This window comes from Pinus tabuliformis, chromosome 4_2 (genome assembly GCF_031772625.1).
Source record: "Pinus tabuliformis cultivar Carrire ecotype Pingquan chromosome 4_2, CPIR1, whole genome shotgun sequence".
Classification (NCBI taxonomy): Eukaryota; Viridiplantae; Streptophyta; class Pinopsida; order Pinales; family Pinaceae; genus Pinus; species Pinus tabuliformis.
Window position 1 is genome coordinate 9,131,113 of NC_142304.1, and position 19,057 is coordinate 9,150,169.

Below are 19,057 nucleotides of genomic sequence, written 5' to 3' on the forward strand. Positions count from 1 at the left end.
GATTTGAAGAGAATTAGCCACCCCTACCTCTTCAACAACCTCATCCAAAAGCTAAAACAACAAATGTGCATCTTTCACCCTATGAGATGCATCAACTCATTTTAGAAACATGGTTCCCTTTGGGAAAGAGATAAGAAATTTTACAACAGTACACTTCCTTTGATGAGTCTATCCATCTCACATGATGGTACACCCTGTTTTTTTGGATGAGCTTTGAAATATTTCAAATATTCATCAATGGAGAAAACCTCTTTTCGCAAAAGAGATCCTCTTAACTCATGCATAGTAGGGCCTTTGAAGCCCTTTCCAACAACAAATATGGAGTCAAGCATAGGTTCATAATATGGTGAACAAGAAGCATTGAAGGGGATATCAACATCATACCACCATCTAGCTATATAATCACATATGATTTCTCTCAATTCTTTATTCCAATGGTCATCTAAAGTGGGTTTCATTTTATCTTTATTAGCTTGAGGACCATGTTCACTATCAGAGGGAGAGGAGGGTGTTAAATAATTGTTTATGTCACCCTTATTTTTAATTTTACCCTTATCGTTTTCTTGAATAGACTCAAAAAAGGGAGGAACATAGCGAAAGGCATTGGATGCATTAGTGCAAAGGATAGATGAAGAGCCCTGATAATCAAAATTGGGGTTGGCAGCCATCATGTGTTTTATATTCCTCTTCTTCCCCATTTCAGCCTCTATTTCTTTTTGCCTAAATTTTTCTCCCTCAAACTTCTCAATTTTTTCTAGCAACTCATTCCTAATATCCCCAATTTGTTCTACTAGTGCTACACATGGAGAAATTTGGCCTTTAATACTAGCCAGATGTTGTTTCAGCCTATGAGTGCCCCCTCGACCTCCCTTAATTTTTCTATGACAAAATTTGCAATGAATTTGATTATTAATCATCTCAACATATTCCCAAAGAATATCTTTCATTCTAGGAGCCAATTTCTAATATTTGGACTTGGAAATGAAAGGAATAAAACTGAAAATGAAAAGAATAAAAAAATCTCTTCAATGTTCATTTCTTTTACAAAATTTACTCTTTTCAATTTTCGAATTTGCAAAAAAAAACAAGCAAAGACACATTTGAAAAGTGAAAAAGAATACCTCTAGGCTCTAGGCTCCTCAATGCTACAGCAAACCAACTCCTCAATTCTGCTCCAACGACTACCCAAGAATCTCCTCATTGCTACTCCAATGATTGCTCAAGAGATTCCTCACTGCTGCTCTAAAAACCAACTCCACAACTTTCACAAACTCCTCACAAATCCTAACACAAATCAAATGAGATAGTTATGAGGAAATGTGAGGGGGTTGGGTAACTTTTATAGGCTTGGGAGAGGTTAGATGGAGTCGCAAAAAAACTAAAACAAGAAAAACCTAATTTGGAGTTCTCTTTCCCTCCCTTTTCTACCGCCGATTGTGTTTGACTGGTTTGGTCAGGTTATGTTGCACTGAGTCAAGCCAACCAATCTATTACTAAGTTGTCCAAGTCAGTGACTGACTCGGCCAGTTCAGTAGTAGACCAACCTTTGGCTCAATTTTTGTACTACACCAGTTCGAGAAGTTGTTTGACTCAATCAACTTGGCCAATTTCGAATCGGTTCGGCCATTTTTTAAAACACTTGTTCTATCCTAGTGTAGAGTTTGACATTTATTCTATTCTTTGCAACCATCACTCTATCCTGTATTTCAACATTTCTGGAAGCCTAAATGTAAATTTTTCATTTTTTTACCTATATTGTCGTCGTTAGACTATTAGTCGCAATGTAATTTTTTTTATTTTCTTTTTTTTTTTTGGCATGGAGGTTCATGGTCGTTGGAGTGGTTTTGAGCATCAATAGAAACACTGAGACAAGCCTGAGAATCCCTTACTCATCATCAAAGCCTATGCAAGTTATTGCAAGTCTTTGGAGTGTAGAAAACTGGGCCACCAATGGAGGAAGGTCAATGATAAACTGGAAGCAGTCCATTTTCATAGCCACTTTCGAAATGTCCTAAGTTTCAGGAATATTTTGAGTCTTCTTATATTTGCCCCTCATCATCATCATCAAAGTGGTAGAAATGTTGTCTTTAGAATCCTGAGAAAATATGGTAGAAAGAAGATCTTGAGAAAAGACGTTAGTGTCTCATCTACCTCACTCTCCTTTAGTACTTCATTCTGCCTAGAAAAGGTTATCCTCTATAATTTGGAGCATTTTCATGTGATACAAGTCAGCTAGATATTTTTCGCAGTGTGAAAAATTTATTTTGGAGCATTTGGGTGCGAAATAAGTGGCCTAAATATTTTTCTAATTGTTGGTTGTGCAAACCTCAACTATTGTTGTTATACATTTGTCTCTTTGTGTAGGCATTGTTAACAATAGTTAGGGAAGGCAAAGGTTCATAAGGAGATAACAATGTTCTATGTTGGTAGAAGTAAGATGGGAAGGATGAACATGCTGAAAGGGTAGGGTAGAAATAAGAAAGAAAAACTTAGTCCATGAGATCTTCAAAGAAAGAAATAAAGGGCTAGAGAAAGGCATGAAGGGATAAATATGTTAAGAGAGACAAAACAGTGTAGGATGGATAACTGAGTAGTAGAAAAATTAATGGAACTAGAAGAAGAACCCAATAGAATAAAGTCGTAACAAAGCTCGTGACACCAAGAGGAGGCATTAAAGGAATTAAGCGAGACAACCGAAAGCTAAGGTACCAACAAGAAAGAGCTAGCTTATGGTTTGAAAGGCTTAGTGAAATGTCCTAGGAAGCCACCACCATCTCCATTAACATAAAAATAGAGGAGATACACATGAACAATAATAATAGTAGAACTATCAATGATTGGAATGTTGGGTAATGAGTTTCCTCATGTAGATTGCATCCACCTTTATTCACTAAAATCCTCTTCTACATATCATGATTACCGTTTCATGGGAGGATAATCTAGGAAAATTCCTAATGGTGGCACCAAACAAACAAAACCAAGCATAATTGTTTTTTATGATTTCCACCCTATGCCAACAATCAAATTGTTATAATTTCTAGACTAAACGAGGATCTAGTTGCTGAAATGTTGCATAATATTCCATGAAAATCTATAAAAATGTTGTTCAACATTCTGTGAAAAGTCTATAAATTTTATAGTTATCATTAGGTAGGGTGCTAGGCCACGTCCTCACCTATGAGTGCTTGTTGGTATGGCTACCATGGACCCTCCCACCTGCTCACTGATGAGTTCTTGGTGGTATGGCTACCATGCACCCTCCCACTTGATGCATCTCGATCATCCCATCCATGGGGAAGGTCTGCCAACTTTAAACATTCTTTTTTCAAGGTTATATCATGTAAGGAATCCCAAGTGAAGCTAAAAATAATTATGTTGTTTTCACATCCTTTATAAGATAGGTAGTTTCTAATTTTTTTCTCATATCATCAAATATGTGAGGGGAAGATATTTGATAATCACACTAAATCACTTTCCAATCACCAATATTTGGAGATTTTCCTAGGTTCTAGTCTATGTAGATTTCTTATGATCATGGTAATGATGAGCTAGGAATCTCCTTCTTTGGACAATTTGGAGAATATTTAGGGTTGGTCCAACTAAAATACCATTTCAAAAGTTGCAGTCTAGGAGGTACTCTTGCTATTAATTCACATTGTTCCTAAAAATAGTAAGTGGACATTTCCCAAGTAATTCGTTTAAAGGCTGCACCAAGATTCAATTTTATAAAATTAATTGGAGAGGGATTCCAATATTATGGAATGGAAAAGGAACTTGAAGAGGGAGAATTTTTAATCTACAGAGGCCCAACAACAAAAACCCAACCTTTATGAATACTAGATTTTCGACCCTTGGTGTAAAAACTATGATTAGTCTAGTGTTGAGGTTTTGTTGGTTCCTTGATGTTTCCCTAATTTTAGTCCAAAGAAATCCCTAGTGAGAAAATAGTTGTGAAAGATATTATGATTGCTTTCCTTTTGTATTTCCCATTTCACGATCCCAATTGCAAGCGAAAAAATTTCATTATGTATTCAAGGTATCCTTTCACTAATTCTTGATGGTATTAGGTATATTGTTTTTATTGTGATCCAACTTGTGCATAGTCACTACTATTACATTGCATATTACCTCTATGAAAGGGAAACCACTAATATGATGTCCCAAATATTATGATTCTATCCTACAAAGATGGTAGAAAGAAGGTCTAAAGAATCCTCTATTGAGGATGTTATCGCAGGAGAGTGTTTCTTCTTGAAAGAGGAGCAAGAGGAAAATATAGATGTAGTGTAAAATGTTTTTCCCCAATATGGTATGAAAAAATTCATCCTTGAGGTAATCTTGTAGACATGCTTATAAATGATAAGCTTCCTTGATGGAGTACGGTCCATGTGAATTGTGATGCCATCATAGCTTATTTCTATTTTGGTAGGAGGGAATGAGTGTTTTCCGAAGGGAGTAGAGGAAGGATTTCCATCCTCTTCCTTCCCATTATGGTTGATAGTCTTCCCCTTCAAGAAATTATCTCCATTGGTTTCTAGAATTGTTCTGTGCTATGTAATCCAAGATTGTATGCTTGTATTTTGATTTAGTATTGATCCTTAACTCTTCAAATTCATACACAAGATTGATTTTCCTGAGTTTTTGCCATGAGTCTTCCTAAAAAAGTGCACTATGGCCATCTTTGATTTCCCAGAAATAGTGTTATTGAATAAGAGGCATATGTTTCCTATCTAGATTCCATATGAAGGGTCCAATTTGAGAGAAGTGCATCTAAATGGGTTTATTAGTGGGAACACCATTTCTATATAACAATTCAATATTTTTCGCCATAAGAATTTTCCTCCTTGGGTCCATCTCCACCATACATTTCCCCACATAACTATTCTTACCCTTATTAAAGTTTGGTAGACAAATATTTTCTCTTAGCTAAGGGAGAAAAAACTTATCCCAAGATATTACTACCAATTTCATTTCCCTTTTCACTCTTTCCTAGAAAATTTATCTTTGAATTCTTCAAATAGTGTTAAGGTTGGAGTTGGGATCCAACATTGCTTTAGTGAATAATTTAAGAAGAACAAGATAGCCTACTATGATAATATAATCAAACATATAGTTGGAAAACATTTTATTAATTTTTCTTATCAACTCTGACAAAAAAGTTAGTTTTTATGGAATTTTCACAAGGAGGGTTCCTAAATATTTAGATGGAATTTTGTAGTTCTTGTATCCTATAAATTAGACTATTTCAAGTTTCACCATAATAGGAGTATAGACGAAGAATAGCTATGATTGAGTTTCATTAATATCTATACCCAAGACGCTCGTGAATTCCTTTAGGACCTTGGGATTATCTTTGGATTTTGTCACAACATATATTCCCACACACATAGTATCATCAACAAATTATTGATGTGATAGGGGTAGATTGTGTCAACACTATTTTAAAGTTTCATGTAATAAAGGGCGTTAAAGGAAAAAAATAAGACCAAGGTCACGGGACACATATTTCAAGTTAAATGCAAGGGAAAAACATTAAAGTGTGTAACACTTGCAGTTAATCAATGACTATGGAAATTAGCACTGGAAAAGGTAAAAGTAAATAAAGGGAAATTAATTTAAGGAATAAAGGAAAATACGAGAAAATGAAGATGAAGGGATAAGAATACGGATGCAAGGGAAGTTAGAGATAAAATAAAGGAAAATGAAAGGTAAGAGGAAAATGAAAGGAAGTGACACTAAACATCAATGATAAAAAGGAATCAATTGACAACTTTTGATTATAGTATTAAGGGGTTTTCGCAATGCATTATATTAGATATCATTTTGGGATTCAACTGCGTTAAGTAAGTCATTCATGTATGACCATTTCCATGAGAGGTAGTCATAACTGACTAATTTCTCATGATCTTTGAATAGTCTACTTAGCAACTCGTTGCATCGGGTGATGCTCACACGGGTGAAGAAGTGGGATTGAATCCAGTGAAATGAATCACATAGCATCAATCATCACTTCTAGGGCTTGCACCAGGTAACCAGGGCTTCCCGGGAGGTCACCCATCCCAGATCACCTCTAGCTCAAGAACACTTAACTGTGGATTTTTTTCCCATAATCAAGCCTACTTAGCTTGCTACCCCATTTGCAAAACTTTATCAAGTATTGTGCCTCATGAACCATTCAAGTAGAGTTCCCTTTAGTTATGACTACCTCTCATGGAATGGTCATACATGAATGACTTACTTAACGCAGTTGAATTCCAAAATGATATCTAACTTTTGATTAGTTACAAGAATCAAACTCCAAGAGGATAGGGAGATCACTTGGACACAAGCAAGCAAGGAAAAACAAAAGAAAGCAAGGGAGCACAAGGAAAATGTTGGAAAAACAACTACAACAGGAGGAAATTGCAATTAACATGTTGCATATGTGATTTCATTTCTGATATTTTGATGCTTGGTACATGAATTTGGTTATTTCGTTACTTTACTTTCATTGGCATGGTATTTTCCTAGATTGTTAGTAGGTTCAGCCTTGATTTTCCATTTCCTAGATATCCATGGTGTGATGGGATTCATTCTTGGTTGAGCATTCGATTTCCGGAATATTTTTTATCTAGGTGAGGTGGTCTCAGGAAAATCCCAGGGGTTGGAAATGGAGATTGTTTTCTCCTTGAATCCCTTGACAGGTAGGTGGAGACAAGAAAATTCCTCTAGGTATGGTGAATAAATTTTGAGGAATCCAAGCTTGTGTTTGTTTGGTGATTTTTGGACCAGTTTAGGTGAAATCAGTGTGGCTGAGGGTTGCGGTGGTTTAACCTTTGGATGCCTTGGTTGGTTTTTTTTTTCTTATCCCATTAGATCTATAAAACCCCTCTTTTTTCTATGTTAACGCTAACTATTTTTAGACATGGACTATTTTTAGACTGGATAGCTAGGGAAGCCATGTTTAATCTTTTGAGATGATGGGATAAGTTTAATTATTGTGATGTAATAAATTAATTACTATTAATAAATAGAAATGTTGGAAATTACTCAAGAAAAGAGAACTAGTGTTAGAATATTCCTTTCCATCGTGGAAACAAATGTCGGTGGTTAAGTCCAAGATGAAGCTTCCCTAAACATTTCCTAAAAATACCTAGGAGGAAATAATTAGAAAGAAAACAAAATCATTTAATATGATGGGAGAGAAATATCATATTAAATCAATTAGAGAAAGACGCTAAGTCTGGGTGAAATAAAGTGTTGTGGGAGAAAAGGGCGGGATTTAAAGGAAAATGAAAGAACCTTTTCCATAAAAAAAAGCCTAGGAAAATGGGTTGGCAAACCCAAAAGTTGGACGCAACTAAATTCTGTTGGGAAGGAAACCTGTAAAATAAATCGCCTAGGAATCAATGAGTTTATTTATTCTAGAGGCAAGAAAATCTTAGCTTGGGGGGAATTGAAGAGGTAGTTCATAGTCACGAGGAACGTGCTTGGTTCCTAAATAATTTACATGAAGAGAATTATGGTTAGCTATTTGGCTTTATTTTATTATAGAATTGGAATGGAAATTAGTGTGTAGTTGTAGCCTAATAGAATAACTAATTATTATCTTGACAATTATGCATGCATTATTTCTTGTTATTCAATATATATATCACTTTGTATTTACATCTTATAGGTTATACTGACAAAAGTAGCATGTACTGGTATTAATGAGAAGCAAAAGAGAGGAATTAAATCTTAATCACCTAGAGACGGTCGATGAGGTTTTACCCATGCTTGAAATCGAATAAAAATGGGGATTTTTTTGAAAGGAATCAATAAGTATTGGTAGTTGTCCATATAAAAATAAATACATAAAATACTATTTTGCATGGATGGTATAGTACCCACAAAACCTAGAACTCACGGGTGTGAGTGCATATTTCTTGCTTCCTTGTAACTAACACTAGATCTCAGAAAAAGGAGAGATACGACAGTAAATACATAGTAACCTGATGCTAAGTGATTATAAAATTATGAACCTAGTTACCTAATGCTAAGTGATTATAAAATTATGAACCTAGAAGTAATTAATAGTAGCACAATGTATATATAAAAAACCTTATCAAACTCTGTGTAACCAAAAGATGCATTATTGCTATAGATCTTATTTATATGATACGTCACAAAAAAAATTGAATTCATGCATACCACACCAAAGAGTAAGCATACAAAATTAGACATATATATATACTGTAGCGGATTTTAAATCTAGAAACAAGACCTCTAAGAAATTGCGAAAGAGGTCAGTTGCAAAGAGAATACACAATTCGTAGGATAAATTATACAGGACTCAGCTTAGATTTGGTAGTCCAAAAACAAACATAAAAAGAGTAAAAACATGCTCATGCGTTAATATGAATTCAAATGAAAGAAATAGCCCATCAATGGAAGCTAAAATCCATTTAATGGATATTTCCAACTCTCTCTAGTTTTAGAAATAAGCATATTACAAAAATTACAGTGCAGAGGCACTCAAAGAATGGGACATATAGTGAAATAGGAACTAGAGATAATCAGAAAAATATAATGTTCAGAAATTATGGAAATAACTTATTTCACACACAAAAGAGTCTTATATTACAAATTTCTAAAAACCCTAAGGGTTTCCAGTTTAGGACACATTAAATAAAATAGAAAACTATGAGCGAGAAGGTGCTTCAATACAAAAACCATACAAGTCTTTAGTGTAAAATTGTTCGTTGCAAATTATATATAAGGAAGGCCATATTCCACAATATTAAATCCCACACCAATCATGTGATGATCACCATGATCAAATTTCCCTTATAAAGAGGGGTTTGTAGAAATAACTGTCTTGAAATCTACGAGGGGATTGAAAGCCAAATTTCACTGCATCATGACTTAACAACAAGAATCCCAAGGGGAAAACACGATGGTGACTCACCTATAGCAGAGAAAATACAAATCAGGGTGAGAAAGCACGTCCTTAATCACTTAAACACGTACCAACAATAGCTTAAACATACCGACAACATTATTCATGGAAAGTGGTGAAAGTTATCACACATTAGGCTAAGTACAAACATAATAAAATTTATAAAAGAAGACATAGGAATGGAAGTATGCCTTTTAATAGGAGCGATACCTAATAATCCCTTCCTATACATTCCATCATGTAAACTCTTAGTCTCATGAGATAATACATTGACTTATATATATCCTATAAGGAAATATGTAACTCAACCAAAGGAAAAAAAAAAAGAAATTGTAATTTGTGGTAGAAAAAGTTGTATCCTTATACTCGTAGAGATGTCATGGGTCAGATTTCACTAATATCATGATGAAAAAATAGAGAAAGGAAAAAAAAAAAGGAATGCAAATCAATTTCGAGAATTCACTAAAGGTTGGGAGAAAAACAAAAACTAATAGAAGCCAAGCTTGAAACCCCCAAAAGTTACTTGTGCCATTGTCAGCGTGAAGACTGCTCCAAAACGCCTACAAGGCTCTGCACTATAAGTTAATGAAATTAGCCGTAATGGGAAGGGTAAGAACCCCAATAGAGAAAATCGTTCACAGAACCACAATTTGAGTAGGGAACCTAAGAATTAAGGAAAAAAATATAAGTTACCTGTAGAATTCACCATGGAAGGGTATCCCTAAAATTTTTCCATGACATCCATAACTATGAGTTGAGTTCACCCTACAAGTCTAAGCTTGAGGGAAGACCTATGAAACAATGTCCAAAGGAACTTATTTAATACATAAATGAAAACAACAAATAAACCTTACCAGTTGTCTTTCTATAACTCCTCATGGAATAAGAAAGATGATATAATTGCCACTGAACCAATGTAGTAACCCACAGGTGCCAGGACAAAATTTCCCTCACATGGTAGTGCTATGCAAATCCGACAGACCTCAAAATAAAGGAAAAGAAAAAGTGAATGGATGCATTCCATAATGGTAAGAGTTAGGGTTTGGGTGAAGGAACCACCACCCTTATATTATAAAAGTAGATCCCTGTCGTTGAAATGCGTAAGGTACTGGCATGTCCATGATTTTCACATGGGTGGTGGGTATGTGCCCAATTCCAAATCGCCACAGACCTTCCCATGGCCATTCACCCATAGTTACTCTTCAATTCCACATGAACCTCAATGGGGGAAAAATTAGCTTGATATAAGGTAAAGAATTATAACTTTATATTATGAGTTGGGTCAAGCCAATAATCCAAAGTCTAGGTTTGATCTACGTTACCATGTTCAAACCATATATTCTCTTATATGTGCCTTAGTGTATTACATACGAACTTTGCCTTGGTATGGATATGTTAGTTTAGGAGACGTTCCTAGCAAATTGAGGTGGTATGTTAACCCTTTCATTAGACGAGGTAACAATATTTAGGTGTATAAACCATATAATTGGGAGAATTACAAACTAAGTCATTTGTCACAACATGTATGGAAAAAAACATATTCATCATAAGGAAATTGGCTAAACAAAAAATATATATATCTTGTTGTTGGAAACTAGTTACATGACATAATGTATCAAAGCACCAGTTTCAAAAACTGAGCCTACATAGAACATGACATTTAAATACATATGAATAGAATTGTGTATAAAATTTAAAATGTTTAAACTAATGATGTGCTATTTTGATTATAAGGTACTCAAGTCAAGAAAAGTTACATGACATAATGGTGGATGATTCTAATTTACCCGCGATAGAGGGAGAAGGAATCTATGTGGAGTTAGGAGGAAGAAATACCATACCAAAATCTCAATTTATGGAGATCATGAGAAGTTTACAGCAAGATAAATTTCACTTCAAAATCATTCATGAATGATTGTTGAAGGCTAGTAAAGAGAAAGGATGATAAAAGATTTGAATGAAAAAATCTAGTCACAGACCAATAGAGACAATTGAGACAGAAACAAAAAGTCTAAAAGTGGGAATGAATAAGACAAAACCTATCCAAAGAAACCGAAAAGGAAGAATAAATTGGAGTTACAATGGGAGTTCAAGAAAATAAAACTCCCTACATTTGATGGTGAAACAGAGGAGGATGTGGAAGCAAGGATTCTAAATATAACAAAGTACTTCCAAGTTTATGAGTATGAGAGTAATTTGAATGCCATATTGACCATTTATCAACTATAGGGATAGGCTTACCTCTGGTGGGAGGAGGTAAAAACAAAACACATGCTGGAAGAAAAGACAGATTCCTTGGAAGAGTTCCAGAAACAATTCAAGCCTTTATATCTAAATGAACTATTCTATGATTATGGAGCAAAGGAATTCCATGAATTAAGATTGAGATAATTATCTTTGAATTATTTTGTGGATAAATTCACTAATTTACTAGGTTATGTTCCCAACATCAAGGTAGATAAAGCTAAAGTGAAAAGGTTTTTAAACTGCTTACCGGTTTCATAGAGAGAAAGGATTGAGTTTGAAAAACCTAAAATAATGGACGAAGCAGTGAGGAAAGCAAGACTATGTTATTAGTAGTTTAAAAATATTGGAGAAGGCTCAAATTCCTAGCATGGTAAGGACAAAAATAAATCTGCAGTTGGGATAAGAAGACAAAAACCTGCATATCTTATAATTTTTGGAAGGGATCACTAGTGGAAGAAGTTCAACAAAGGAAACTAAATGCAACATGTATAATCTGAAACTGGGTCAAAGCCCATGGACTTAAATAATTAAAATACAAGTGGGGTCAAATAAAGAGAACCTTTTAAATGTTTAACTATTGTCTGCATAACACTAGGTCTCTTCAAAAAATACAAGCAAAACATGAAGCAACAATAGTAAATGATATTGCAAAGAATATCACAAAGATAAGTGCAGTGTTGGACGATAGACAATAGGAGAACCAATCCACTATGATCAAGAATGAAGGTACTATTTTGAACCATTTTGTCTCTTTCTTTGTTGACCTAGGGGTTATTCTTAGTTATATTAGTCCTCAAACTATCGAAAAATGTAAGCTAAAAACTAAAAAAATATAAGAAAGCATGAATGGTATAGCTAGCAACCAACACAAAAGGGAAGGTAACTAGCCATGTAAAATAATGTCCCATAGATTTAAATACCTATCCCACTGAATTAAATTTAAATATACTTCCATTAGGGTCATATGATGTGTTAATAGGTATGGATTGGGTAGAAAAACATGGAGCAACAATAAACTACTTATAGAAAATAGTGAGTTGTGTAAGTTAAGAAGGACAAACACAATTAATAAAAGGCATACCAAAACCAATTTTAGTTACACAAATTTCAGCATTACAACTATAAAAGAGTTCTAGAAAATGGTGTCAACTATTTGCAGTGCGTGTTGGAGCAAATGAGTAGAAAATAGAAAACCAAAAACTAGATGGATTGCCAATTGTTAGAGAGTTTAAGGATGTTTTTTATAGAAGAAATTATAGGTATACCTCCTCATAGAGACATAGATTTCTCCATTGATCTAGTTCCAGGAGCTACCCCAACGTCTAGAGCATCTTACTAAATGCGTATTCCAAAGTTATTAAAATTTAAAATGCAGTTGCAAGAACTACTTAATTAATGCTATATTAGACCCATTGTTTCATTGTTGGGGGCCCCAATGTTGTTTGTGAAGGAGAAGGACGACACATTTATAATGTGAATAGTTTACCAATAACTAAACAAATTGACCATTAAAAAAAATACTTGCCGCCTCACTTTAATGATCTGTTTGATCAAGTAAGAGGGGAAACCATATTCTCAAAAATTGATTTGAGAACAAGGTATCACCAATTAAGAATAAATTATTAATACATTCATACAAAAACTTTTTGAACCAAATATTGTCACTACAAATTTGTATTTTTACCATTTGGTCTTAACAATGCACCAACAACATTTATGTGTTTAATGAATAACATGCTTAGTAAGTACCTTGATAAATTTGTGCTAGTACTTATAGATGAAACTGTGGTGTATTCCAAAAATGAAGAGTAACATCAAGAAAATTTGAGACTGGTACTACAAACTTTAAGAGAACATCAATTGTATGAAAAATGTAGTAAATGTGAGTTCTACAAGGACAAAATACATTATCTTGGCTATGTCATTTCAAAAGAGGGATTGTTTGTTGATCCAGAAAAGATTATGGCCATTTTGAACTTGCCCATACCTAAGGATGTGTCATATGTTCAGTCCTTTATGGGAATTACAGGATACCACAAAAGATTCATTGAAGGTTTTTCAAAGCTAGCCTATCCTATCACTTCATTACAAAAAGAAAGGAAGAAAATTTGAGTGGATAGCCAAGTGTCAAGAAAGATTTGAAAAACTAAAACATTTATTAATAGTAGTACTTATTTTTAGAATTGAAAATTCAGAAAAGGAATTAGTTGTATGGACATATGCTTGTTTGGAGGGTTTAGGTGAAGTCTTAATGTAGAATAACTTTGTACTGACCTATGAATCTAGGAAACTAAAACCATGCGAAAATAACTATGAAGTGCATGACTTAGAGTTGGTTGTTGTAATACAAGTCTTAAAACTGTGGAGACTCTACTTGTTGGGTAACAAGTTTACAGTGATAGTTCACATTAGCTCAAAATATTTTCTCAAGCAACTAGATCTTAATGCTAGATAGGCTCAGCAAATGGATTTTCTTAGTGAATTTGAATTTTATATAAAACATACTAAGGGTAAATGTTATGAAACCAGCTCACAAAAAGATAGAAAAGAGAGATCCACGACTTAGAATTCAGCCTCTTCGAGGGGGCAACCTCCTTTACATTACATAAATGAACAATTCTTGGATGATACAAATGAAAAACCTCCTTTCTATATATAGGAGTCTAAGTGGTCCCAATACAATCAAAGCCTACATAACAATAATATTGTAGGGCACAACAATAACAATAGTGGGATTCTATGTGGCACAATAGTAACAATATGGGCACTACATGGGTACATCAATATAAATAAGGGGTATAACTACAATAGTAATGGGGTAATCACTAGTATTATAGGGACCCAACATGCCCCTCTCCTTCAAAAAAGTGTTGTCCTCAACGCTTGAGTAGTTCAGGATACTTCTGCATAAAATTCTCATCCTCCCATGTGGAATCTTCAGCGGATAAGTTCTTCCACTTGATAAGATACTCTGAAATTGATCGATTTCGTAGCTGTCGAGTTCTTGTTTCTATAACTGCTTCCGGTTCCAATATAATTTTTCCTTCTTCGTCAAGTTCTGGCAATATTGTTTGAACTGGGAGCTTGTCGCCTATAACCTTCTTTAAGCATGAAACATGGAAAACTGGGTGCAATCGAGAAGCTGCAGGAAGCTCCAATTTGTATGCCATAGTACCAATCTTTTGCAACACCTTGTACGGACCATAATACTTTGGTGATAATTTATTATCCTTCTTAGCTTGCTTGAGGGACATTTGCTTATATGGTTGTAGCCGTAGGAATACCCAATCACCTACATCAAAACTTCTTTCACTGCGATGTTGATCTGCCTGTTGTTTCATTCTATTCTGTGCCAACACGAGGTTATCCTTTAAGAGTTGGAGGACTTGTTGTTGATGTTCGATGTGATGTTCCACTGCCTGAACCTTAGAATTTTCTCTTAAATATGATGTGATGGATGGTGGTTGATACCCATAAAGTGCCATAAATGGGGTCATTTTTGTTGCTGTATGAAAGGAAGTGTTATACCACCATTCAGCCAGAGGCAACCATTTGACCCATTGTGTCTGTTTATCAGATACAAAGCAACGAAGATATCCTTCCAAACATTTGTTTACTATCTCAGTTTGCCCATCAGATTGAGGATGATAAGATGAGCTATGAGCTAACTGAGTACCAAGACAAGAAAATAATTCTGTCCAAAAATTTCCAGTGAAAATGGGATCTCTGTCACTTACAATAATCTTTGGGTTTCCATGTAGCTTTTGAATTGTTTCCATAAATGCAGTAGAAACTGTACTGGCTTTAAATGGATGTGATAATGCACAAAAGTGTGCATACTTGGTAAGTCTGTCAACTACCACCATGATGACACTCTTTCCCTCAGACTTGGGTAAACCTGTGATAAAATCCATTGAAACCTCCTCCCAACGTTGGCTTGGAATGGATAAAGGTTGTAATAGACCCGGTGTCTTAATTGTTTCAACTTTATTTTGCTGGCAAACCAAACATTCTGCCACAAACTTTTGAATATCTGATTTAAGGCCATCCCAAAAAAATTCCTTCTTAACCCTGTGGTAAGTTTTTAAAAATCCTGAGTGCCCTCCTAAGGGAGAAGTGTGCAATTCCATAAGAATCTTTTGTTTTAGCTGGGAATTCTTACAGAGGTATAAGCGATCTTTGTACCATAACGAATCATTTTTCCAGCTAAATGTATCAGACGTACTGGAATCTTGTTGTAGCTTTCGAATAAGTGCCCACACTTCTTCGTCATTCTTCCATTCCTCCCTTGCTTCGTTTATCCAATCTGGTTGGATAATAGAAATGGCGCACAACAATGCTTCCACATCCTCATCCTTTCTTGAGAGTGCATCTGCCACCACATTTTGCTTCCCTTTTTTGTAGATGATTTCAAAGTCATAACCCAACATCTTTGTGACCCACTTTTGTTGCTCTTCAGAGGATAATCTTTGTTCTAAAAAGTATTTAAGGCTATCATGATCCGTTTTTACCTTGAAGTGTCTTCCCATTAGGTAGGGTCGCCATTTCTTAAGTGCATGGAGTATTGCCAACATTTCCTTCTCATAAATAGCTTTGCTTAAAAACTTTCCCTTGATTGGACGACTTTCAAAAGCAATGGGTCTTTCATCTTGCATTAGAACAGCACCAATTCCATTTCCTGAAGCATCACATTCCACAATAAAGGTTTTTGTGAAGTCCGGTGTAGCTAAGACCGGTGCTTGGCACATTGCCTCTTTAAGATGTTCAAAGGCCTTTGTTGCTTCCGGAGTCCATGAAAATGCATCTTTCTTCAATAATGTTGTTAGAGGTGCTGCTATTCTCCCATAATTCTTAACAAACTTGCGATAATACCCTGTCAACCCAAGAAATCCTCGCAGATGCTTTATGGATGTGGGGATTTTCCATTCCTTAATGGCTTTAATTTTGCTAGGGTCTACCTTAACTCCTTCATGAGATACAATATGACCCAAATATTCCACCTCCTGGACTCCAAAGAAACATTTGGATCTTTTTGCATATAATTGTTTCTCCTCCAATAGTTGTAGCACCCTGTCAACATGTTCAACATGATCCTTCCAAGACTTGCTGTAGATTAGTATATCATCAAAAAATACTAACACAAATTTTCTAAGGAATGGTTTGAAAATTGAATTCATCAAACCTTGAAATGTTGAAGGTGCATTGGTAAGGCCAAAAGGCATGACCAAAAATTCATAATGACCCTCATGAGTTCTAAATGCCGTTTTCGGAATGTCTTCAATCTTCATTCTGATTTGATGATATCCTGAACGAAGATCCAACTTGGTGAAGTAAATTGATCCATGCAATTCATCCAGTAATTCATCAATGACAGGAATGGGGAACTTATCTTTAATAGTGAGCTTGTTGAGCTCCCTATAATCTGGACACATGCGCCATGATCCATCCTTCTTGTGCACCAATACTACTGGAGCAGAGAAAGAACTTTGACTCGGTTGAATTATACCAGCCTCTAGCATTTCTGCAACCATACGTTCAATTTCACTTTTTTGGACATAGGGATATCTGTACGGCCTGATGTTTGGAGGAACACTTCCTGGAATCAGATGAATAGCATGATCATGATCACGCATAGGTGGGAGACCTTTGGGAGTCTCAAATACCTTGGAATGATTGTCCAGGACTTTTTGGAGATCTGGAGAAATAGATGATTCCAATGTGGAAACATCTAGCGAACATAATTGTGCAATTACACCTCTTTGCTCCTTTTTTAGAAGCTTTGTCATACCATTAGAGCTGATTATCTTTCCTGGTTTCCCTGCAATACCCCTTAATTCAACTTCCTTTCCTTCCACAGAAAATTTCATGAAAAGTTCTTGAAAATTAAAAGCTATTGTACCCAAGGATTGTAGCCATTGGACTCCTAGTACAACATCAGCACCTCCCATTGGAATGGAAAGCATTGGGCTAGTCAATACATATTCTCCCATGGATAGCTTGATATTATGGCACTTTCCAGAGCAATTTATTGTTCCTCCATTTGCAATCATCACTTGACACTCTGGTGCTGGATATAGGAAGCAATTCAATTCTTTTGCTACCCTACAATGAATAAAATTGTGGGTGCTTCCTGAATCAATCAACACTATTACCTTTTTCTTCTTGATTTGTCCTTCTATCTTGATGGTTTGAGGAGTGGTAATTCCCGCCAATGCATTACAAGATATGGTCGGATTTATTTGTTCTTCATCTAGGCTTTGTTCCTGGAATATATCCTCTTCTTTTGACCTTTCTTGCTCCTTTTCTTCTTCCTCTTCACAATCTATGTAGAATAATTTCTTCTCAGCACACTTATGACCTTTTGTGTATTTGCTATCACAATTGTAACAAAGCCCTTTTGCTCTTTTTTCTTCCAATTGTTGTGGTGTCAACCTTGTAGGTTGTGGAAGACTATGGGCAACAACACTTCCGTCTTTATAGTTGTGAATGGTATGCTTCCTAGTTGCCATAATTTTGCTTTCCATTTTTCTTGCTAACCTGAATGCCTTCTCTAATGAATCAGGTTCCCAAAGGCGCACATCATGTTGGATATTATCCTTTAAAGACCCTATGAACACATCAATCCTATGCTCCTCTGGAATATCTTTTACCCTTATGTTCAATTTTTGGAACTCCTCAATGTGCTCCATTATTGAACCCTTTTGTTTGAGACTTATCAATTGGCTAAAAAAAGTGTTGCTTTTTGTATCCTCATAATGTGCTATCAATTCTTCCGTAAAAATTGCCCAAGTGATAAATTGTTTACGAGAACAAAGCCATTGATACCATACAAACTGATTTGGTTCCAAATATAAAGTTGCCATACGTACCTTTTGTGTGTTTTGCACATTATTGAGATCGAAGAATTGCTCCATCTGTAATATCCATGTGGCGGGATCCTTGCCATCAAACTTCCTCATATCGATTTTTGGAACATGGTGAGTCTTCGATCCAACATTAGAGTCTATGGAATCATGATTAACATTTCTTTTGTTCTCATCATGAGTTTCCTTTACTACCTTTTCACCATTAGTGACCCTTTCTTGTAGCAACTTCTTCAATTCATCCATCTTATCATCCATGCCATCAAATTTAGCGTCAATCTTAGCTTCCATGCCATCCATCTTAGCTTCCATGCCATCCATCTTAGCTTCCATGCCCTTTATCTTAGATTCCACGCCATTTACCTTCGATTCCACGCCATTTATCTTAGATTCCACGCCACTTATCTTAGCTTCTGTTAGCTTTTGTGAGCGTGACATTTGTTGCACTTGTTCTTGTAATTTTGATATATCATGTAGCATTTCTTCCTCTTCTTCATGAGTCATGCTAGAGCTTTCAGGTTCCTTACTAGGTGTTTGCATTTTCTTTCCTCGGGGCATCAGTTACCGATAATAATGCTTTACTATGCCCTTTGAATTCCGTTAAACCAAGCTTACACAAAAATTTAAAAAAAAACTACACACCTTTTTTCACTTTATAGAAGCCTGATATTGAATCTGATGTATCTCTGTAATTTCGGATCATCTAGTTCTGAAATTGCTACCTGTAGTAGCCTTCTGCGTCCTCTTTCCAATGCCACAAGTCTGAGCCAAATTGGATTCTCCAAGGAAGAGTTATGTGAAATCTCCCACAGTGACTTGCTTTTAGACTGGTTCAGTAGAGCGAACTTGTACGACGTGCCACGAGTCACTGTTTCAACCTTTGAATCTGAAACTCACCCACAAGAAACTACAGTCCGTCCTCTTTCTGTACCTTTTTACGAAATTTCAATCCGATCCTCAGAGAGAGAGTTATGACGATTTTCCCCAGGTCACCTGTTTTGAATGTAATTCAGGAGTCTGCAAAAAG